Below are 25,676 nucleotides of genomic sequence, written 5' to 3'. Positions count from 1 at the left end.
ATCTATCTATCTATCTATCTATCTGCCTTTTCTATCTATCTATCTATCTATCTATCTATCTATCTATCTATCTATCTATCTATCTATCTATCTATCTATCTATCTATCTGTCTGTCTGTCTGTCTGTCTGTCTGTCTGTCTGTCTGTCTGTCTGTCTATCTATCTATCTATCTATCTATCTGTCTGTCTGTCTGTCTGTCTGTCTGTCTATCTATCTATCTATCTATCTATCTATCTGCCTTTTCTATCTATCTATCTATCTATCTATCTATCTATCTATCTATCTATCTATCTATCTATCTATCTATCTATCTATCTATCTATCTATCTATCTATCTATCTATCTACACTGCAAAATTAACGTAGTTGACCTTAGATTGTTCAAGGTAATTGACTTTTTCTAATTAAACATACTTATCTGGCTCAAGTAAACCGAACTTAATTTTTAAGTAATGTTAACTTGTTACAAGTAAACTTAAGTCATCTGTAATTAAAGTATCATTGTTTTGCTACCCATATGGCACATTGGATTCTACTCAGTACTTCTTAGCACACATTAATCTGCACTTTTGTAATGTTCAACTGGGTAAAGATGAATGCCTTAAATTTAACAGGCTCCAAGTTTCACGGAGGTAACACTAATCACCCTAATGGTGACTTCACACAAATCACAAATATCAACCAGCTACAACAAAACAACAACAATAGTCATAATAATTAACTAAATATATAAATACATTTCTACATACTGTAATTTACCTTTTTTCTAAGTTTATTTCCTATAGGAACACATATATTCTTTACATTTTTAATGAGAAAAAACAAAGTGTAAAGAATTGTAAAATAATAATAATAATAAAAAAAATTAGAACTTTGAGTATGACGCCAGATGTCAGCTGATGAAAAATTATAATTCACTCACAGTGAAAATATTATTCATTTAATTTTGTCTGAACAGATTTTCTTTTGCAGTTACTTTATGGTGTGTTTTGTCTCCGCCCCTATAAATGAGCATGGGTTTATTGACTTGTACATGTTTTTTAATGACCTCAGTGTCATCCTTCTTCAGTGGTCACTGGGGAGAAAGAGGAAATCGCCACTCAATTAGCAGTTGTTGACCTGTGTCTCTGAACTTTGACCTCTGTCAGTTTGGTCTGGTTTATTGTCCTCTAGGGAGCAAAAAAGCTGGTCCCTGCCCATCAGATCTTCATTTATCTGGACTCCATAGTGTATTTAGTGGTCAAGGTCATTATCGGTCCTCATAATATAGTTTTCTAAAAAAAAAATATATATATATATATATCTTCCTGTTGAGAAAGGAGTAAAATCATTATTTCTTTTTTTCTCAAATTTGACAATGACACATGCTAAGAATATGGCCGTATATATCGGCTAGGGCTAGTTGTCACACTTTTTCCTCCAGTGATTATTTCTCACTGTAGCTTTATTTTTGAAATTCAGATTCTGGGCGAATTTCAATTGATAGTGATCATCCCTATGCCATACTCCCTTCGAAGGACAGATCTGTTGATGTGGCCACTCTAAAGGGAGCATGAAAGTATTGTATGATTGTACCCTACACTATGGTAATAGTCTTGTAAAAGTGCTCTTAATTTAGTTTGGAATGAACTTTCGAGTGGTGTCCCCTTCAAGGGCGCAATACTGACATTTGGGAAACACCCTCTATTTGCTCATAGTCTTGTCCATGAACCAGCAATTACAGACTTTTCAGCAAACTGTAAATAGTAAAACAATTATGAAGCTCAAAATCATAATGTAAAATGTAGAAGGAACCATTGTTTTGGACAACATATCATCTAATTATTAAATAGCATACATTTATGACAAATAAAACACATTTAAAGGGATAGTTCACCCAAAAATTCTTTCATCATTTACTCAATCTCATGCCATCTCATGCCAGAAAATACACTTTGTGGCATTTTTTAAAAACGATTACAATAAATATATAGTTTTGAAAAGTAGATAACCAATCTTAATAAACCAAAATGACAGAATTTCACCAATACAAACTTTTATTAATGTTATTAACGCCTACCCCTGCTAGTCTTTTTTTTATATATATATATATATATATATATATATATATATATATATATATATATATATATATATATATTTCTTTTTAAGGTTAAGAGCAACTGTTAAAATTATTTTCATTTTTATGTTAAATATAAAACAAATATATTTTCTAAAACTTTGCCATTGATAATTAAAAAAAAAACAGGCATTTTAAGGGTTTTTCATAGTATTGTCCTGTACCTTTTGCACGTGCACTTTATAGAGGTATATATATAGGTATCTTATATAGGTATTTTATTTAGTTGTATAGTCCCATGTGGTTCTGTGTTTGTCCTATGTTGTTTTTATGTAGCACCATGGTCCTGGAGGAACGTTGTCTCGTTTTGCTGTGTACTGTACTAACTGTATATGGTTGAAACGACAATAAAAAACACTTGACTTGACTTGAGATCTGCTGTCCAAGGTGCTGATCAGTGGTCTAAGACTGTAGATTACATAAAAAAAAAATAATAATTATGTAGCCTAAATTAACAAACAGCCAATTCACTTTTGGGTCTTCACACATTTGCCAGGTGTGACAGAACAATATAGTGTATTTTGGTCTTCGTCTATATTTACAAAGCTTAAAATGCATTTTGGTTTATTTAATTGAGAATGATTAGAGCAGTGTAATAATGGAATAAACAACACAATAAAATACCATGTTGAAATATTTTTATTTGTGAATAAAAAATAGGTGTCTATTTGTTATTTAACAATGTCAAATTAATTATAAAATATATACATATAAAAATGAAAAAAAAAAAATACATTCAATTTGTATTTTTCTAAAATAGTGACAGCAAAAATTATAAAAGACTGAAAATATAAGAAAACACTGAAGGAACAATTAACATTTACTGCACAGGTTTTGCTTATCTGTATAAATAAATCACATGTAATCAGTATAATATATATATATATATATATATATATATATATATATATATATATATATATATATATATATATATAACAAATGGGCATCTTCTGTAAACATGGTTGTAATGGAAATATTCAAATGGCTCAATCAATACACATTTTTAATTTGTAATAATAAAGACTATAATTAAAAAATAAACAATACAAAATACTCTTGCTCTTTTTTTTTTCCTTACACACACAGCCATCATCATCATCATCATGATTTTATGCCTCTTAAACTTTCTGCTTGGTGCTCTCCCATTGTTCTCTCAGGCTGCGTAATTACAGTCGATTTTCCTTCATTTCTTCCCATGAGCCAAGTGTGTGTATCCGAGTCAAGTCCACAGCCCAGTCTGTAAAAGACTAGAAAAGACCAGCAATTTACAACAAGGTGCATTATTTTAGATTCTGAAAGACTTACACCCCCGAAGGGGGACTTTTTAATTGTGCGGGCATTATGGGTGAATTAGGCAAATTATCAAAGTAAAAGGTCTTCTTGTACCTGCCGCTCAAAACACAATCCATTACAGCCTCACACAGAGATTTACAGTGGCAGTAGAGTGATGATGATCAAATTTTAATATTTCCATGTGTACACATCAAAAGCTCGATAAATGATCCGTAATCAATCTCTTTCAGTCTCTTTCAATGGGCCTTTGTAAACAGTGTTACAGCTCTGTCACAGTTTTCAAATATTATGCATGGAGGTTTCTAGTTCCTTTCATGACCACAGTGGATAAGCTTCATGTCTTTCTCTGTTCATTTCCACACTCTTTCCGATGCAAGCTCTCTCTTTCTCTTTTGTTCGCACAACGTAGGATTTGTCCTTTTTTCTTTTTTGTTGTTTTCCTCTCAACACCCTCTTTGGGCTCCATGCAGCTTATGCAAATTACTCCTTTTATTATACCCTCCTTCTGCCCAACAACCACACAAACACACACATTCTTAGACATAGTAATTCTCATCTTACTCAAACACACCTTCAGAGCCAAAGCATTGGCAACCAATTATAAAATGGACAACTGAAAGCGGTCTTACCAACGGATCTTACTTGGCAGAGATTCATATACACATTCCCATTTATACTTATTAAGCATTTTGAAAGTGCATTAACTTACAGTAGCTGTTAACCCACATGCATTACAACTTGAGGACACAATTACAGTCAAATCTTTGCACCACGTTCTCAAACCAAGCCAATAATGTGAATTATAGGCTGCAAGGGTGTTACTTCAACTTCGGGGCATTTCATGTCCCATGGGTTGATTTTCATTACTGTAAAATTTCAACTTATATTTTTTCATTGTTATACGGTCACATTAAAACTGACATGGAAACTTTTTACCAGGATTTCATCATTTATTTTTGGTATTTTTCAAATGTCTTTTGCTTTCGGTTATCAGATGAAATTTGAGAGAGCCATGACTAGATTTGAATTTGGTAATCATGATCACAAGTCTGCAGATGGTGGGGTGAGGGTGATACGACTAGACTAGAGTGATGGGGTGGGTGGGCACAAGTCTTGGTAGGGGGTGTACTAGGTTTGAGATGTCTGATGAACCCAGCGCTCGAAGATTCCCAGGCTCCGGGACCGTGCCCATCTGCGGGAAGAGGCGGTAGGGGGGCATGTCACGAGACAACCCTGACAGCACAGCCTTTTCATGGCCACATTACAAAGCCCTCATGCCTTCCTTCCATAGTAACTTATACCCAGGTCAAAGGGCTAACAGCCCTCCGAAATGCAAAGAAAGAGGGAAATAAAGAGAAGGTATTGAACGGGACCAGTCTAGACATCTGTGTTGCGGTAAACTTGAACTTGACGTAGGCCAAATCCGCTCCTCGTTTTCGCTGGAAGACTCTGTTTTTCAGTATCTTAATGACATAGTTTTCAAAACGTTCAATTTTCAAGGGAGAAAAACACCATTCTTGTGTGGATAAGAGGTGTAAACGTAGCAGAATTAATGCATTGTCCAATGAAAATGCATTAGTGTGGTTGTGGCCATATCCACACAAGTCTGTTTTCCTTTGAAAACTCAGTTTTCAGTTTCATAACATCATAATTTCCAAAGTTAAATTTTTGTTGGAGGAAAACACCCTGCCAATGTGAATGAGAGACATAAACGTAGCAAAATATATGTAGTTTTCAAATCAAAATGAATTAGTATGGAATGCCCAATTCCCAATGCACTCCAAGTCCTCGTGGTGGGGTAGTGACTCGCCTCAATCTGGGTCGCAGAGGATGAATCTCAGTTGCCTCCACATCTGAGACTGCCAATCCACGCACCTTATGTGGCTTGTTGAGTGCGTTACTGCAGAGCCATAGCGCATGTGGAGGCTTCACGCTATTCCCCGCGGCGTCCACGCACAACTCACCACGCACCCCACCGAGAACCACATTATAGCAACCACGAGGAGGTTGCTCGTGGTTACTCTACCCTCCCAAGTGTTTTCTAAACTTTCCATTTTGGTGGAGGAAAACGCCATTCTAGTGTGGATGAGAGGCGTAAACGTAGCACAATTTATGCATTTTCAAACTTAAATGGATTAGTGTTGATGTGACCATATCCACACTAGTCAGTTTATGTTTGAAAACTCCACTTTTAGTTTTATAACATAATTGTTTTCCAACGTATGTGGAAATGGAGAGCATTTTTGAAGCACTCCATTTTTGGTGGAGGAAAATGTCATTCTAGTGTGGATGAGAGGCATAAACATACTTAAATTAATGCATTTTTAAACGAAAATGGATTTGTGTGGGCGTGACAATATACACCCTAGCCCATTTTCTTTTATTTTAATTTCCTAATGTAATTGTTTTCCAAACCATTTGGACTAAAACACTTTTCATTTTTTGTGTCCTAAAGTCATCATTTGCCAAAGTATGCAGTACTAAATAGATTTTTTGAAAGTCTTTGTTGAGGAAATTAGCATTATTTCACCTCTCGTAAAATCATTCACCCTATAGAAGTGACCAAATTAGAAGCTCAGTCCTAGATTAGCTAACATAACTTAAGAAACACTTCAGTTAGTCATCATCCACAAATAGTGCAGCTACTCATGTAGCTCAACTAGTAGAGTATTGCAAAGGTAGTGGGTTTGTTCCCAGCCAGGGAAAACACTATACTGAGAAAATGTATATCTTGAATGTACAATAAGTTGCTTTAGTTAAATACAGCTACCAAATGCATAAATGTCAGTCTCTTTCTCTTCATCAGGCTTTTCCTGCTTTTTACCAGAGGCTCAATTAAACTTGTGAACTTCAAAGGTTACAGATGGTTTGCATCAGCTAATGAGCAGCCTAATAAATAAACTATAAACATCTTTTCCAACACTCTGGAAATGTAATTTCTAGACTTGCACACTAACACACATTTCCAGCGATTTTATCATAAACTAACCCACATACATCCGAGGATGAGCCTCCACATGTTTAGTCTCCACAGTGTCATGCACAACAATGATAAGATGCACAGATTGACTGTCTCAGAAACTAATTCCCACTACTTAGTAGGTCCTTGAGGTAGCGCAGTTGCTCACCTCAATCCGGGTGTTGGAGGACAAGTCTCAGTTGTCTCCGCTTCTGAAACAGTCAATCCACGAATCTTATCACTTTGCTCGTTGTGCATGACACCGCAGAGACTCCATATGTGGAGGCTCATTCATGCTACTCTCCGCACAACTTACCACATGCACATCGACAGCAAGAACCACTAAACACGACCACAAGGAGGTTACCCCATGTGACTCTACCCTCCCTATCAATCAGGCCAATTTGTTTGGCTGGCTGGAGTCACTCACTACTCTCTGAGCTACACAGCCGCTTAGGTATACAGGAATAAATATCTTTGAATTTATATTAGTTCTCTAAGAAGTTTTGTTTTTGGTGGCAATGCATGTTTCACTTCATTTTCAAAAGTTTGAACAAAATATCAAAATCTTTGATTTGCAATCTGTTTTATCATCTTCACTCTTCAAACGTTCATACTTTTGCCCTATGATTGATTAACATCAAAGGATTTTATCACACTAAAACCATTATGTTTACGTCTTATGGCTATACTTTTGAAACAGTGTTTATTTTAATGTTTATGGATTGGCCCATTAACTTCCATTGCAAGTGCCATACTGTGATAAAAACATTTTTTTTTTTAAATAAATGAGGGAATGGCCTGAATTAATATTCTTTGGTGATCAGCATTATGCTACAGATGCTGTCGATTGAGCTTAACTTGTACTGAACCCAGAACATTCCTTTAATAGAAGTCTATGGGGCATGCGAATATCAGATGCCCCCATAGACTTCCGTTGTAAGTGCACATGTTACTCGTTTGTCTTTACAAATTGGCATTTTACAAATATTATATCTAACTGGAATATTCTTATTCAGTGATTAGCAAATAATGTTTAAAAAACAAATACATTTCTGTGTTTTAATCTCCTGTATCACAGATGTCTTGCGCCCATCTCCCTCTGGTCTGTCTAAAATTCCATCACAAGTCTGCGCATCTATTTTCTGATGCCCTTCTTGATGGGCATACAGCGAGTCTTTACCACTCAGAAGCTACTGCGGCCCTGCGGTTTACCGTAGCTACGAGCAGGAACATGAATCTAAAACATGACTCCTCGTCATGTGTCCACCCCATCCTTCCTTCCATCCTCTGAATCTGTCCATCTCACCATGCGCCATTAAACACCCTTTTATGCCACGCTTTTAAGCTTACCTCTTTTTCTTCCTTTCATTTATAATATTTGAATCTTTATCACTGTAATGCAGTAGTAATACTGTTATTGGTGGTAGCTGGCTTTACTCTGTCAGTTCTTTTACTTTTTTATCTCTCTCTTTCTCTCTCACAATCTCTTTACCCTCTCTTTGATGAGGTGAAACTGAGGTGGGGTTGTTGTTTGATGGTTTCTTTACTCTGCTGAGCTCACAGTGCATGAGGTGCCCACCTTTGATGTCATATGACCTTCATCATGGTGTTGATGCAAATCTTCAGCCCATGCAATCCATGTACGTTATCTAGAGCTCTATTAATTTCATCCATAAACAGTGTCGTTCTTTACTGTATCTGAAAAACATTGTATATATGGGCATTTCTCAATTATTAATCAGCAGTTACATTTGCATTGTGTTTTCAGTTGATCGGGTACGGAGTTCTAATTAGTTCAGCTGTTCGCTCCTTGCTTGTATTGTTTGGTACCTACTAAAGATATACTTTAGTATACAGGCAAGCATTTAGACACTTTTGGACAATAACAATATATATTTTCCTTGCATTAAAGTGAAAGGTTTTGGAACCTGGATCGGTATCGGCTCCGATACTAAAGCTTTTAGACGAATCGGGTATCGGTCAGACGAGCCTGATCCAAATCAGATACTGTGTGTTCGTTACTGTAACTCAAAAAATTACATAAAAGAAACATTAAAACACAATTAAAAGTAGTTCATATGACTCGTGTATTTTATTAAAAGCCACTTGAAGACGTGTGATAGCTCTGTTCATCACAAAAGGCTGTTTAATATGTAAATATATAAAATACATGCGCAGCTCCAGCTCCACCGGAGGTGCATTTTACCAGAATTTGATTAAGAAGCGAATTAAACTACTGTGAACTTGCCTACAAAACAGACATATACAGGACTTCCTAGAGAGTTCAGAATGTCAACATAAAAGCGTGAGGGTTTAAAAGTTAAAGGTGCACGATTGAGATATTTTACTATATATTATAATATATTATTATTTGTTTACAAATTATAATATTTAAGTTGAATGGGTTCCAAAAATAACTGTGAATGAAAAATGAGCTGATATCTTACAATTAAATTAACAAAAAACAGATTTGAATTAAAAGAGTTTTTCTTAATAAGCTATACATTTATATTGAAATAATATGTAGTTAGAGGTTTGTGTTTGTTTACATATTAAAGAGCGCACCCAATTAGTTCCACACAATAATGTAAAGATATTCTAAACTGATTATGCAAAAATCAAAACTGGTTTTGGATCGGGAGACACTGAGATTTCCGATTTCGGAGGAGAACAAGTGGTATCGGTGCATCCCTAGAATATGTGCAATATTTATATAAAATAAGTGCCACTTAGTTTGATATTTTGTGCTATTATACAAAGATATTCATGCATTTTAAGAGTGCCCCAAGTACTTTTACACTTTATCGTATGTAAGGCTGCTGTCTTAAAAAAAAAAAAATTATGAAAAAAGGGTAACACTTTTACTATAAAGTTCTATTTGTTAACATTAGTAAAAACATTAGGTATAATGTACTTACAATGAACAATATTTTTACAGCATTTATTAATCTTGGTCAATGTTAATTTATTCAGTACATTCACAATTGTCCATAGTTTGTTTAAATATCAGTTAATGCATTTACTAATCTTAACATTAAGAAAATGTTGGAATTAACATTAACCAAGATTAATAAATAAAAATACTTATTATTGGTTCATGTTAATTAATGTAGTAAGCTGAAGTTAATGGTGGCAACTTTATTGTAAAGTGTTACCAAAAAAGTTTGGTTTTTATTTAAAATGTTATTTAACATTTTTAAATTTAATGTGACATGGTGAAGGGCGCCTTTTAAACTACAATCTTTTGATAAAAACTTAAAACTGCAGTACACCAAAACAACCTTCAACGCAGAGTGTACATTCTGTGCTCTACATATAGATGACATCACACTTTGTTATATCACACACTTTGCACGTTTGCATCTGCATCTCACCCAGACACATATTAATTAAGATGATCAGGTGGCTTACAGCCTCCGTCTAAAAACATACACACCCCTGTATACATAAACACACACTCTAGCAAACAAAGGCTCTGCAATCTGCATAACCGTCTCATGTCTTTGGCATCTGGTGGTGTCTGGTCTGCATCGGTGTTTCCCACCCTACCCCCTCTCTAGTAATACTGCAGCACCTCTGACAATGGTGGGAAAGCAGGAGCTCTTTATACAGAAGAGGAGGCCTCCATTGAGAGAGAGGGACCAGTCTCGAGCTGGGCAGAATATTAATGGCCGACACCACGTTCTGTTCATTAAAGGCACGCATGCTGCAGCTGCAGGTCCCTGGCCCCACAGCAGCCCTCATACCAACCTCGCCCTCTCTATCTGCGTTTCATAAAACCTCGGGCCAGATCGCCAGGGGCTCGCCTTGCCGTTTTTGCCAGGGTGTGAGAGAGGGGGGTGTGAGCCATGCTGTTTGGAAAATTGCATAGTGTCTGTGAGAAAGTCATACATCAAGATACTGTGACTTTAACAATTACTTATAATGGGGGGCATAACAATTGTTGAGGCATAACATGTCCATGAGCTTTTTTTATTATCAACATGAAGATTTTAGGTTCAAATTTATAAGGGAAAGTGTATATTTTCACTGCGGTGGCTGATCATGATTACTTTAAAGTTTTTGACCATATTTATTACCTTTAATAGCCTTAAATAGGTGTGTGTGTGTGTGTGTGTGTGTGTGTGTGTGTGTGTGTGTGTGTGTGTGTGTGTGTGTGTTTATACAACATTGTGGGAACCAAATGTCCCCACAAGGATGGTAAACCTACAGGAGATCATCTACAATGTGGGGCCCAGCCAGCAGTCCCCGAGAGGGAAATGTCTTGTGTAAATGTAAAAACGTTTCTGCGAGGGTTAGGTTTGGGGGATACATTATCGTTAGAGCTGTATAAAATCCATAAAATGCATGGAAGTCTATGGAGAGTCCCCACAATGATATAAAAACAAATGGTGTTTGTAGTCTCTCAATAAATATAATGTCATAAAATCTGGATGTACAGTAAAATGAGTCAAGTCGCCATTTTTATTTGTATAGCGCTTTTCACAACAGAAAGTTTCAAAGCATCTTTACAGGAAATCATGCATTAACAGAATCTTTAATTTTTAGATTTATAAAGTCTTAGTGATCATTGTGTAGTTTGATTAAATATGATTGCAAATTGTGTATAGAAAATACATAATTATATTTATAACACCAGTGAGCAAGCTGAAGGTGACAAGGAACACAAAACTCCACAAGATGTTGGTTAATGGAGAAAAATAACATTGGGGGAAACCAGGCTCACTGTGGGGGCCAGTTCCCCTCTAGCTAAATAATTAGAAAAGATTTAGCAAAATCTGTTTACAATAGTTTTATATTGAGAAAAGGACATGTCAACTTACTGAAATTATTTAAAGGTGTTGTAAGCGTTTTAGTTCGAGCCATTCACATGACTGAGCCGTTGAATTAGCCACGCCCCCTCATTTTCATATAATTCCAAAATCTGCCCTCCAAAGATAATTTAGTTCCTGTAGCTGTCACAATAGTGCCCTCAACTGACAAACATTATGAATCATAGTCTCAATGATCTTCTTCAAATGAGAATGAGCAAAATGATTGACAGTTGAAAATCACCAATGTCCTCGGTCCATGGAAAAAAATGTGTTTGCAGTTTACAGAGTCTAGAGCCGTCACAGAGACCGGTGAGATATCTCAGGACACTTATTTCAGAAATATCTTTAAGGGAGTAGGAACATTTTTTGCATAATTTTCCATGGAAAAAATTTATAAATAAAAACAAAACACATTACACAACTATATAAGATGGTGAAATTATACAAGTTGCCACATACAGAAACTTACCATTTTATTCCTATAGGAGAAAAAAAAAAAAAACAATGGACAATGTTGTTCATATTTTTCCTATGTTTAACCCCTAAAACAAACCTAAACTTAAACCATGATTTTTATAGGAAAACAACAACACTATGCAGTAAGGCTCCATTCATTAACATTAGTTATCATTAGGTATCATGAACTAACCATAAACAATATATTGTTTACAGCGTGTATTGATAAACATGTTAGTTGATAAAAATACTATTGTTCCTTGTTAGCTCATGTTAGTCATAATGCATAACTAATGTTAACACATACAACTTTTGATTTTAAGAATGTATATGTGTAAATTAACATTAACTAACATTAATAAATGCTGTAAACGTAATGTTTGTTGTTAGTTCATGCTAAATAATGTTGTTACCTAATGTTAGCAAATGAAACCTTATTATTAATATAGTGTTGGATAGGAGGCTAGCTGAAATGTCTATTCTCCTTGTAAACTTGGTCTCTGCAAATAATGTGACGTTTCTTAAGAGCCAAGTTTTATGATATCTCAAGATTTCACCATCTTGCACGAATTATTACGAGTTGTCATGTTGGATTATCCAAGTGCATATTGACTTTGTTTTTTAAAAGATATCAAAACATTATTGACATTAATTCATGCATTAATTTATTCATTCGTTAATTTGTGCATGCACTCATTATTTTAAGCACTTATAAATTTTTTAATACCTTAGCCCAAATATATCTGATTATGAATTCTAAACTTTTGAATGCATGAAAAGAGGTACAGTAAATTCTGATGAAAGCAACATGATTCATTGCAGACAGAATCCCCATGAGAAGAGATGCTGCCTGTCTCTTTAAACACGCCATGAGCCCTCACTCCCATTCACTGCATCTGTGTCAAGAGGATCTTAGCTTAGCGCCTCTCATTAGCAGCCCTAGTTTCGTTATTTTCTCCCTTTTGATTTCCTCCCTCATTATCGGTCTTCAGCTACAAACAATTTGCTTTAAGTTAAAGATTTGAATTGTAAATAAGCCTGGTATAGAAGCACAATTTACTGTTTGAGGGGAATAGTGAGGAGACAAACAAGAAGAGATGAGCACATAATTTTTTAAAGTTCTCTTGTAGGTAATCTAAACATTAAAATCCATTACATCATCTATATTTAATATTAAATTATGATTTCACTGTTAAAACTGTTTAGCTAGCACTAAAAAAAAAACAAATGAAAGGGATAGTTCATCCAAAAATCAAAATTCCAACATCATGTACTCACCCTCATGTTGTTCCAAACCCGTAGGACTTTCTTCCTTATAAGGAACATGAGGAGATGCTGCAATATTAGGAACTGAGTGTCAGCATTTACTTTCATTACATCTTTTTTTCCATACGGTGAAAGCAAATGGTGACTGAGGCTAACATTCTGCCTAACATCTCCTTTGTGTTCCACAGAAGAAAGAAAGATATGTAGGTTTGGAGCAACATGAGGGTGAGTAAATGACAGATTTTCATTTTTGGTTGGACTATCTCATTAAGTTATAAAAAGACCTAATTATATTAGTTTAATCATTTTACTACATGAATAAACAAACCTTTTACCCTATATTACGCATATAATATTGTGCTGCTGCTGTATCCTGTGGGGCACAAAGAGACTAAATTTGTGCGACGGACCCAGTTTATCAGTTCTTTTAGAGTCAGTCTCTATTTTTTGGCAAATAAAAACTGAATTTATCTCTTAACGAAGACAGTGATATCTCTGTTAATATGTTAGGCACAGTTCAGCCTTAACAAAGGAAGATGGCAATCGCCGCTACAGTCATTGCCAGTTCATTTATTTTCTTTGCCCCCCATCCCCCCACTTTCCTCACCAAGCCCTGCAAAAACCCTCTCGCTAATTAGTGTGCTAAGATCAGATAGGCTAGAAGCAAGGGGGGCAAATTAAGGGAGCCATAATATCCCTGTAAACACACTCGCATGCTGTACACACTCAAATAAAAAAAAGACATGATGCAACTCACCTCATGTGCCAGCCCAGCCATCTTAGCTTCTCGTTTAAGGTCTCCGTCAAGATGGCCTCCCTATGTCGTCTATCTTGGCGCCGGGACTCAAGGGTTTTGTCGCCGCTGGCACTGGCATGGATTCTCTACAGCACCCCACAGGGGCACAGATGGCATAGGTGGAGAAGGAAAGATGTAGCAAATGGAAGCTGCCATGTTCCTCCAAGTCTCTCTCTCACACTCTCTCGGATGGCTGTGCCCTTGCTGTTACTTCACTGCCATATTGTGGGTGGAAATAAGCACACTATAAGAAAAGAGAGAGGGAAAGAAGGTTGAAAGAACATGAAAAAGAAGCATTTTAAAAAAACGACTCTTTATTGGTATTATTGCCAAGCTGATGCCATGGCAACCAGCTCTTGGTTTGTTTCACGCTAGCTCAGAACAAAACAGTCTTCAGTTCAGTCATGTGTAAAAGTAAAGAATTATTGTGTTGTTTTGGATATGAACATCTTATTTCAAGCACATGCATACATTTAAAATAATTTGTTGCAGTACAAATTCATATGACAATACATTTATACTAAGAAATGTTCTTCATTTACTGTTAGACTGAATCAAGACCAAATCTGGCATGACTATAGTGTGATATTAAAGTAAATCAGCTGCCTGTTCACTTTTCAAATAAAGGAATATTCTAGGTTCAATACAAGTTAAGCTCAACAGCATTTGTGGTTACCAAAAAATGTGGACTTCTCCCTTCGTTTCTTAAAATTGAGGTTACAGTGAGGCACTTACAATGGAAGTGAATGGGGCCAACTTTTGAAGGAGTTAAAAGGCAGAAATGTGAAGCTTATCATTTTATAAAAGCATTTAAATTAATTCTTCGTTTAAAACTCGTGTATAGTTTGAGCTGTAAAGTTGTTTAAATTGTAATTTTTACATTCATTTCAGGGTTTTACGGTTTGTTGACATCACATCGTTATGGTTACGAAGTTGTAAAATTGACTTTCCACATAAAAGGTTAGTAAGTGATTTTATCACATTAAAATCATGTTAACACACATACTGTTTAAGTCATGTGGCTATACTTAAAAGAGTGAGTATTTTATCTTTTGCGGATTGTCCCCATTCACTACCATTATAACTGGAACCCTGATTTTTGCTTTTTTTTTAAGAAAACAGAGGGAAGAGTCGAAATAATGTTTTGTGGTTATCAATATTATGCCACAAATGCTGTCGATTGAGCTTAATTTATATTGGACCCATAATATTCCTTTAATCTGATAGGGTTGAATTAGTTCATTCAAGACAAGCTGATTTTTATTTTTTAATGTATATTTTTTAGATGTATTTTCCATAAGCAAGATGAACATCTAGAAGCACACATATACCATCAATTCTGACCAAACGGTGAATTTTACAGCTAAACCTTCCAGTGCAATTCAGGAAAAACTGCAGCAATGTCTTTAAAGCATTTTATTGTGGCTAATTAGTTAGGTTCAATAAAATGCTTTAGAGTTTCATTACCTACTGCAATAGGTTTCTATTCTACCACAAGTGCTTTCACAAGCGTAAATGCAGCCTTGTTTAGGGAACCGGTTTCATGTAATGATAGGCTACTCTCCCTGTATACAGACAATTAATAAGTGTTTGTACTGCTAGCATTGTTTCTGTCTTTCACTCAGGGAAATCCAACACAAAGAGTCTAAATAGGACTACAGGACAACCCTAAGGCCTCCCTTTGGGCAACAGACCCCAACAAAAAGCCCTTAAGTACCTCTTTTGTTTGCAGAACTGGAGAGTATCTCACCAGCTAAAATGTAATCTCCTTAACCTGAGATGATATGATCACAGAAATGGGGCTCTTTTGGATCAGAAATGGGAAAGCATGCTATAACACGTTTTTAAAGCACTGCACAATTTTGCAACTAATTGTATTAGTCTGATTTTATCATGAGAAAAGAAAGATATTCTCTAATTAAATTATGCTAAAAGAAAATCATAATAATGTTGTTCTGCATTCAGACTACAGCAGGATGTTGGCTAGTTACTAATGGCAACATGAGCATGTTTCGTGCATTCAGACACAAATCACAACCTTTCATTTTAATGTGACAATTAATTTTTGCAATACAATTTTTAAAAATGAATGAATGAATTTACCTGAGATTAAGCTCTGTCATCTTTCAGACTTGAGTGGCAGTTTCAGAAGATTTTGAGAATTATTTCTATTTTCGGTTATCTAGCTTTATGAAATGTGTTATAACTCATACAGCTAGATAACCAAAGAGAGAAACCAACCCTCATAAAAGCGCAATTATGCCCCAGTGATGGTACTTTTGTGGTCTTGATGTTATGATAGCCGTCATACATCTATGAATAAATCACAAACAATTGGAAAAATGAGTAGGCCTAATCGACAATCAACGGAAACATAATTAAGGCAAGAGGAGAAAATAATGCTGCAAAAGAAAGAGAAAACAGGCGAGCACGTGCAGGTGAATTTACAGGTCAGTTCAAATAGCCAACGATAAAAATACTAAAATAATTATTTATTTATTTATTTATATTTCATATGACCTTTTTGCTAAGTAGTGCTGTTAGGCTATTTATTTATTAATTACATGCATTTAGTATGTTTTATTTATTTATTAATTTACGAACACATAGGCCTGCGCTACAACAAACTGCTGTGAATTAGGACCGATGGATAGATATTTTACAGAGTGTATTTCACAAAATCCAAATCTACAAAATTAGCCTACTTTTACGATTAACTTCAAAAAAATATTTAATAATAATAATAATAATAATAATGTATTATTATTATTATTATTATGTGTATAAATAACGAACAAAATTATTTTAAATTATTTTAATTCTCAAATTCTCATAATTCGCAAATAAAATAGATAGTTTTAATTAAAAAAATAATAATTAGCTATCCTAACTGGCTAACGAAATAAAGTTCGTCTGTTGGTCAGTGTAAAATACAATACATAGGCCTACGACACAACAAGACTTGTCTTAAAAATAATCTGGTGGTGTACATATAGTCAACGAAGCCTAATGACAAAAGGCTTAAACTCACACACCCCTTCTACTCCAGCTCACCATTATCAAATGCTATGGTTTTTCGTAGAATAATGTAATTGATCATTTAACACACCACCAAGGCACTTATGTTTTAGAGTGAAATTATATTGTAATAAACAGAAGACTCTGTGCAAACTTTACTCTAATTATTATTAAATTAATAATATGGTTTTAGATGTGACTATAAATTCTGAGCACTATTTTGTTCTATATAATCTATAGGCAAAAATATGATGATTATTATAAATATGCACGAATGCCTATTAGTCAACTTTCATGTTCAAGAGCATAAGACAGAGGAGGGTTACATCACATTGGCCAAACGGTCATGGATGAACGACACCCATTGGATATCTGCCCTTTTTTTTATTGAATTTTACCTTAATATATTTTAAGGCATATTTACAAAGGTCATTGTCCTATAACTTTAATATATTTTGGATTATGATACAATTTAATTTAATGCATGTAAAAACATGTCTTAAATATGTCCCATAGAGTAAATAATAAATCCACCTCTTTTTGTCTCTTGATTTTCTCTTTGTCAAAATGAATGTACCTATAGTTGTGTAAGAGTGTATAGCCTACCTCGTGGGGCAACGTGGATCACCGTCAGCATCCTCGTGCACTGCACACGGAACATACGAAACGTACCGATGTATTGCAACATGCAGCACGTCTGTAATCCACAATGTCTCCTTTGCTCCCTATATTCGCCCGTCAAACCTACAAATTCATTCATAATTTTTTTTATCTTGCGTTCTACTCTTTCTGGGGATTAAACATACTACTCAACAGGTGTAAAACTCTCCAAACCATTGATTATATTGATTATGGTGACGCTCGTGATGCTGACGCGCACTCTCTTCGGCTGCTCGCTCAGATTTGGTACCAGCCCTCAGCTTCCTGCCTGGTTTTTTCTCTCCTGCAGTGACGTCAGCTGCGAAGTGACCAATCAGAGCCTCGGCTCGGCGCCGTGTTGTGGAGCTTTACTGAGAAACTATTGGTTACACAATTTGTGAAGTTTCACAGCTGAAGGTGTTATTTCTAAGCAGATTCTTCTGCACCTTCTGTCACACAACTGAGGTTATTTTGAAACCAAAAAATAAACAAACAAAAAAACCTGCCAATTGGGCTTATTTAAAAATATATAGGCTATTATAGATAAAACGTCCTGCTATAATTATTTATTTATTTACGTATTTATTTATTTATTTATGAAAGAAAGAAAGAAAAAAACGATTGGGGTGTTTTTCTATTTTAATTGTGTTCATTGTAAAGTTTGTCTGTACTGAATACAGAACGATCTATCAAAATATATTTATAATTATCAAAACGAAAGAAGATGTAAAATAAAGTGTGAACTATCGAAGTCATCAGCGATTTTTACATTTGTTAATTTTCTTTTTAAAGTAATTTAAGCGATTCATAATAATAATAATTATTATTATTTAGTTCCCCGCGACCCGACTTCGGATAAGCGGTTGAAGATGGATGGATGGATTATTATTTAGTTTATCTCATTAAATGTAGAATGATTCCAGCACAATTCTTTCCCTTTCATTTAGATCAATATTGAACGAGAAGAAATGTGCAGAAAGAATATACACAAATGTTCAAAAATTATAGCAACCACAGTCAAAATTAAAAGACGTTTGAAAAATATATTCAAAAGAATCGAAAATATCTTTAAACTTTTGTTATATATGCTACAACACATTTTTTGTGACTAAAAACATAGTATTGCTAGCAACTAGATAAGAACAGAATAAAAAGGAAAAACATAAGAAAAATCAGAAGATAGAAGTAGAAAAATGCAGGAGGGAAATACATAACAGTCTCTACATAATATCAGTTAGACAAATAAATAAGTGTTGTTTTGATATGTCTACTATCAATGAGCTCTGGTTATTTAATGCATGCACACACAAACAAATGTCCTCTGACATTAAAAAAAATCGAATTGAAAATTGAAATTGAAAGAATTTCATTTTCTTTCCTCAAATGTCTGTCCCTATGGTATCATACATTAATGCACATAAATGAACATTCATTTATTAACTTTATGAAATTTAAATAATAAAAAAAAAAGCGTTTAGATCAAAAACTTTGCAGTCACAAACCAGTTTATACACGTATCTAATATTATACAGTGCGTTTATTTATTTTTTGTGTGTTATGAACAAAACAAAAAGGTGTCCCAGTAAATTTTAATTTTACATGCCACTTTCTGAGACGTTTCCACTTTCACTGAACAAAAGTTTGTGTCAGGCAGTTGAAGGACTTTGGACTTGAACTTCACCTTAGGGACATCTGTCCCACCAGAGAGGAAATGTTCTGTCATTGCAGAGCTCTTTAAAGTCATATTATTATGCTAATATCAAATATTCATCATTACCAATTTTTACATTATGTGTCGATTTGAAACTTATTAAAAGAACACACAAACAAGATTTTTTATGCATCAAATAAATGTCCAAAAATGTATAGAAGCATTGTATTGATTATTGTAAAAATTTTTTTTTTTTTTTTTTCATAAAAATGTTACGTTTAGTTTTAAATCACACTCTTATTTCTTGAATATAAATGAAAATAACATTTGTACATTGTGCCTCTCTGATGAAGTATCCCAAGGAATGCACGTCTGAATTCCTCCATCCCTTAATCGCGACTATAATACAACATTGACTCCGTGCTGTGGGGTAAAGTGACAGCTGGTCTTGAACTCTGACCCCTGTTGTCTGGGGAGCTGTCATGGCAGAGGGGGTCATGAATCTCTCAGCCCCTGCAGAGAAGTTGGCTGTCTGGGAAAACCGATCCAGACAGTCCTAGAACACGTCTGGGTAGGGTGGAGAGAGGAGAAACTTTTGGGACAATGTGGTACCCATATATCCCAAAGTCTGTGTGAGGCAGCCCCACCTCAGGGCTCTGACTGGGGCATGGGGGCCAGACAGAATGAGTGTGATCTGCATACACAAACACACTGGGAACAGAAAAGCAAATGCATGCGTACAAATACAGACACACTATGGCAAATGTGCAAAATGTATTCATGGCATTTCATATAAAATAACTACAGTGATATTGTAAAGACAATAAGCCATAATATTACAATATTTATCATAGATTATCAAACATACATTTTATAGATGATCACAGGGAAATAATTGACCTGTCACACATATGAGAAAAAATCAAGTTGTAAAATGGTGAAAAGTTAAAAAATAAGATTCTCTAATGGATGCACTTGTGTTTTACTCTTTATTTTATGTTTGTTGCTGGGGGTTTTCCCCACTATTTCAAATGTGTTCATTATTAAAAAAAACAATTACATATATTTGTTTTAATATTGCATGTAAAAAAACAAACAAAATAAAAACAAGATTTGTAAATGGAAAATAACTAACATGCTTGTGTTAAAGAAAGTCTTATTTCTCCATTACTTTTCATGATTTGTTGTCTGGTTTTATTTCAAACAGGTGTATACGGATAAATTCTGATAGAGGAGTCAGTTTCACTATTTTGTTTTCCAATATTCGATTAAAGTTTAGACAGTGTCAATAGATCTGGTGAAAAGACGTGATAAAAATTATTTAAAACAAATGTACTGTTTGAAATATATATATATTTTTTGGACTGTTTTAAGACCCTAAGTAGATTCCAGAGGAAAGAACAATTAAATTCAAGCAAATATGTTCAGTATTTCAGTTTTTTCAGGGTTAGGGAAAAAATTTAGGAAATATTAAAATTCCATGCCACTAGAAATTGTTGTTAAATAATGACAACAGAGTCTTTTATTATAACTTGCAAATGTGCTAAATATTTAAGGCTATAGATACTCAATCACATTAAATGTGCACAGTGAATTCAGTATTTGCATTTGCAGTGAGTTTGAATTTGAAAAGTTTGAATTACACAAAATCAAGTAATAATTATTCTGTCAAAACTCCTCAGTTTAATGCAATACCCAATGCTGTGTACACAAGCATGCATTACGAACAGACTATATTCTTATGAACCATTGCAGATTTGGCTGGTACAACGTAACCCCCCACCCCAAATCAAGGCTTTGATTTTATTTTCTCCCAAAACACTAAATGGCAACAAAAACTACTACAGCACTTTCCGCAATACCTGTTTGTCACCATACACTGCAAAATATTCCTGATCCATAAGGTCACTGTGTAGTATTTTAAGGTTGATTCTGAGGTAATTTAATATGTGTGAAATACATGTGGCTAATGAGTTTCCCTGAAATGATCATATTTATTTTGAGACAAAATACTTTTGTCATTTTCAGTTTTGATCAAGGTGATAAATTCAATTACTGATAACTAAAAATGTCAATAACTATTCAATAAGTGAAAGTGTAGTATCCTGTGGCCCCCATTAAAACACATTGTTTTTATTAAGTGGGGTGAACAGGTTTGTTATTAACAAAATTCAAAGTGGGCTCACATTGACTGATCCAATCACAATGGAGATTAAATGGAAATGTTGCATTTTACATTATCTTTATTTGTTACTCAAAAAAGCAACCTTCTGTCTCAAATGTATTTGCATATTTGACATATTTTGCCCATAAAGCTTTTTCCACTACAGTATATCTAAAAGCCCCCCTTGCCACCCCTTTTTTTTTATTATTATTATTTTAATCAAAATAAAAAATTTAAAAAATGTAAATCCATCAATTTAAAAAAACATTTTAATATTATTTTTATTATTATTATTTCAATCTTGAGAGCCTTTATGACCAAAAATAAATACATAAATAAATAATTAAATTAAATAAAATTCCTTAAATTGCATTGTATCCTATAATTCACTCAAATTAATTATATATTTTTTATTTATATATATATATATATAATTTCAGGAGGGGTGGAGATTTCCCACATATATTACAATGTTGTGCCACTGAGGCAGTGCCCAAACTGTCGACAAATGGATACCCTGAAATGGATGTCTCATGTGGGCATGGCTGAGCATAATGGGTAGTGTGTCATCCACACCATCCTCAGGTCGGACAAAGAAACACTCTTAATAAGGTGCCTCTGGTCTGGAGAGGACAAAACCACCGAGTCAGTGTACTCAACGGAGCGTGCAGCCTCGCGTCAATCAAACGCTAACAGAGACGTCTCAATACATCTGCGGTGGCATCCTCCTCATTTATTCGGCCTTTCCTGTGAAAAGAGCTTTGTCCACAGATTGCGCCATTGAAAAGGCAACCATCCGTAGTCACCGTGTTCAGCCGGGTTTTTTTGTTTTGTTTTTTTCTGGCGAGTTGCCGAGAGTTTCTTTTCAGGGTGGGGATTCCAACACTGACCTGAAAGCCAGTACTGCTCCTCTGGGCGAGAAGGAGAAGGGGAGGTGGGCACACGGAGTGGATTGGATTAGGTCTAATCTCTTGTTCCTCACCGTGGTGCGCTGACAGGGGCACTTACCGACCTTTTGAGTCACCGGATACCTGGAGTGTGCGAGGCGCACAGCCGGCAGTGGGTCACCAATTATGACAGGTTGGAAGAGGAGTGTCAGCAATACCACGAGAGGGACTGGAGGAGGACATTTAACAAATAAATAAAGTATTCAAACCTCAGGTTTACGAAACTAACAGAAAGCCTTTGCATATTTTATACACTCCTGCCAAATAAGAAAGTTTCTAAGAAACTTAAAACAAAAAATATATAAAAAATACTATACCTAATAAAAGGTATAGTAGGCCTATTCAGTTGTTCAAATGGTTAATCCTCTCTAAATAGGAATGTGGGGAAATAAGACAGAAATGCTAAATTATAAACTGTAAATTATCGAACAATATGAGTTTTTCAATGGCCAATGCCAAAACGGGTATATCTAGAGGGCAGGGCCATTTGCCAATATAATGCTGATATACACTCACATAACACTTTATTAGGAACACTGTTGGTCCTTATAAAGTGCCTGATGTGGTCTTCTGTTGTAGCCCATCCGCCTCCAGGTTCAACATGTTATGCATTCTGAGATGCTACAATTGTACAGAGTGGTTATCTGAGTTATCTGTCGGCTCGATCCAGTCTGGCCATTCTTCGTTGACCTCTCTCATGAACAAGTTGTTTCTGTCCGCAGAACTGTCGCTCACTGGATGTTTTTTGTTTTTGGCACCATTCTGAGTACATTCTAGAGACTGTTGTGCGTGAAAATCCCAGGAGATCAGCAGTTACAGAAATACTCAAACCAGCCCATCTGGCACCAACAATCATGCCCCGGTCCAAATCACTGAGATCACATTTTTCCCCATTCTGATGGTTGATGTGAACATTAACTGAAGCTCCTGACCAATATCTGCATGATTTTATGCACTGCTGCCACATGATTGGCTGACTAGATAATTGCATGAATAAGTAGTTGTACATGTGTTCCTAATAAAGTGCTCAGTGAGTGCAGACCTATACATAAAACAATGAAAATGTATTAAATGTAAATAATTAGTAGACCGATATGGGTTTTTCAATGGCCATTGGCCGATATAATGCTGATGTAGACCTATGAATAATTAAATGTATTAAATTATATGTTAATTGAAATAATTAGTAAGCCGAAATAATTTTTTTAATTACCAATACCAATATCTAAAGAGCAGGCTGGCCATTGGGCGATACAATGCAGATATAGGCTTATACATAAAACAATTAATTAATTAAATGTATGCAAGTGCAGCGTAGTTCTAGCGGGAAGACTAGCAGCTGTACATCATCGCACAATTAGCTGGGTAATTCCCAGCCAATCACATGTAAGCAGTTGCGTTATAAGTCTGCTCACAATCTATCACATTGCTGTTTCAGCGTGCTAACACAGCAACCTCCACCACCCCACCACCACCAGTTGACTCCCGTCCTGCACGGGGGTAGGCTCCTCGCCCCTGCCTCCTATCTCCGGCAAGATACGAGTAATAGTCTATAGAATAATAGTAGGTTTTGTCATCAAGCCAACATAATAATGCACACCTAATACCCCACCAAAAGACCTGGGATCCACACTCCATTAAAACTCCCTAATAAGATGCTTTGGCCAAAATCAACCCTGAAGAGCTGCATCTTAATATGACTCATGCACAATGGTCAGTAAATGGTTTTACAGCAGTTTTACGTGATTGAAACTTACAGCAACATCCTGCAATAATAACAGGCTCCTCAATGCAAACTGTAGAATACAAACCAGCTCATTCAAGACTGAGGGCAGAATAAGATCAGTTTGGCTCCTTCGTAAATGTGTTTATGGATGTCGGCAAGGATTTACAAGCTGGTTTATTAGGTTACAGCACAGAAAGACTTATTGGGTTCCTACACACTTCACATGACACCAAAAGAAAAACAATGGGGAAACATTATAACTAAATAATAAAGATTCGTGTTAAAGGTAAAAAAAAAAAATTATTACACCATCACAATAGCTAAATATTTAACTATGAAAAAAACAGATTTCTATGTATTTACATAAAGGCCACATTTACAATTATCCAAAGTATTTGGACATTTAAGCCACACATTTGTATTGCATTACAATGAAGTGCCATCTAAAAACAATTTGATGCTACATCTTTTATCAAAACTCATCATTTTTGCAATTACTGGTCCCAAGGTCATTTTTATTGAACGAATGAACCCAGTTGCTATAAAATTCACACTGGTGTCCCAGCAGAGTAACCACAGGTGTAGTTCATCACATTAAACATGGTCCATGCTTTACATGTTCCACTAAGATTTGATAAGCCGAACACGTTCGAATGCTTGTTTGGTCTCAATTTTTAACAGTGTATCTATTGTTTTATGGTTTAAAACCTAATAAATGTCTTTTTTTTTATATAAATGTTTTGCTTGAAAAGTGTTTTTGTGTGATTCTCATAAAACAAAAAAAAGTCCTGGTCCATAAATGTCCAAATTTAACCCCGAATCAATATAACAAAATTATATTTTACATAAAGAAATGTAAAGCCTACAGTAAAAATGCTACAGAAATAAAATGTTAATTTATAAACGAATATTAACTGTAAAATATACAGTAACATTTTTTTTATAGATTTTAAAAGAAAATACAGTAGTTTTTACAATAAAATGTTGTAAAAATTAAGAAGATTTTCCTGTATAATTAATGGTAAAAATGTGCATTTAGTTTAACAAGAGAGTACATGTACTTTACAGTACTTTTTACAGTAAATTATTGTTAAAATTACAGTAAAAAAAAGTAACCGGGCATTCCCAGAATTCCCTGCGTGACCCATTACATTTCATTATATTTTATGTTAGTTATGTTTAATCTTATTTTTAATATCAGTTATGTACTTTAGGTTGTTCTGTTTAATATTTGATGTAGTTTAATATTTACTGCTTTATTTAAATCTCATATGTGTTACCCTCATGGTGTTTAGTGATACTGAGCACTGTCTCTACATGTGTATTGGTCATTGCTCCTGGAAGAGCAACTAATGATGAACTTCATGTCATCATGTGCCCTTCTGTAGATATGGTGATTAAAAAATACCATACAAAGTAAAAAGCAGATTTGTACAGTTTCAGAAGGCTAATATCAAGTTTATGATTTTTTTTTTTACTGTAATTTTAACAGAATTTTTTTATTTATTTTTTACAGTGCCAGTGTGGTCATGTAAATTACAACAATTTTAAACTGTAAAATGTGCAGGTTGTTAAGTAAAATTGTTTATATTTTTACTGTATTTTTTACATAATTATTCTAGCAACCACAGCTGGCATTTAAAAAAAAAAATTTGTTTTTTTTATAAAAACAATAGGATTTTTTTTACAGTGTACATTTAGGACCATCAGTATTTTTTGCATTGTGAAAAAAAATATTACCATAATTTTAGTTATTAATCCCCCTCCCCTCTACCCCCCCATTACCGTTCATAGATTTTACTTTTACGATTGCCCTTGTTTT

General features: G+C 34.7%; 1 long non-coding RNA gene across 1 annotated transcript; it reads right to left on the bottom strand.

The window, feature by feature from the left end:
* Positions 1 to 3,026: 3,026 nt before the first annotated feature.
* Positions 3,027 to 16,011, bottom strand: LOC127638518 (uncharacterized). Its single transcript, XR_007969869.1, has 3 exons — positions 15,813 to 16,011; positions 13,671 to 13,953; positions 3,027 to 3,369 (listed from the first exon to the last, which is right to left on the bottom strand). It is a non-coding gene; the product is annotated as an uncharacterized LOC127638518 (long non-coding RNA).
* Positions 16,012 to 25,676: the final 9,665 nt, after the last annotated feature.

This window comes from Xyrauchen texanus, chromosome 46 (genome assembly GCF_025860055.1).
Source record: "Xyrauchen texanus isolate HMW12.3.18 chromosome 46, RBS_HiC_50CHRs, whole genome shotgun sequence".
NCBI lineage: Eukaryota > Metazoa > Chordata > Actinopteri > Cypriniformes > Catostomidae > Xyrauchen > Xyrauchen texanus.
The sequence above is the reverse complement of the archived record's forward strand: the minus strand, read 5'-3'. Positions and strand labels throughout refer to the sequence as shown.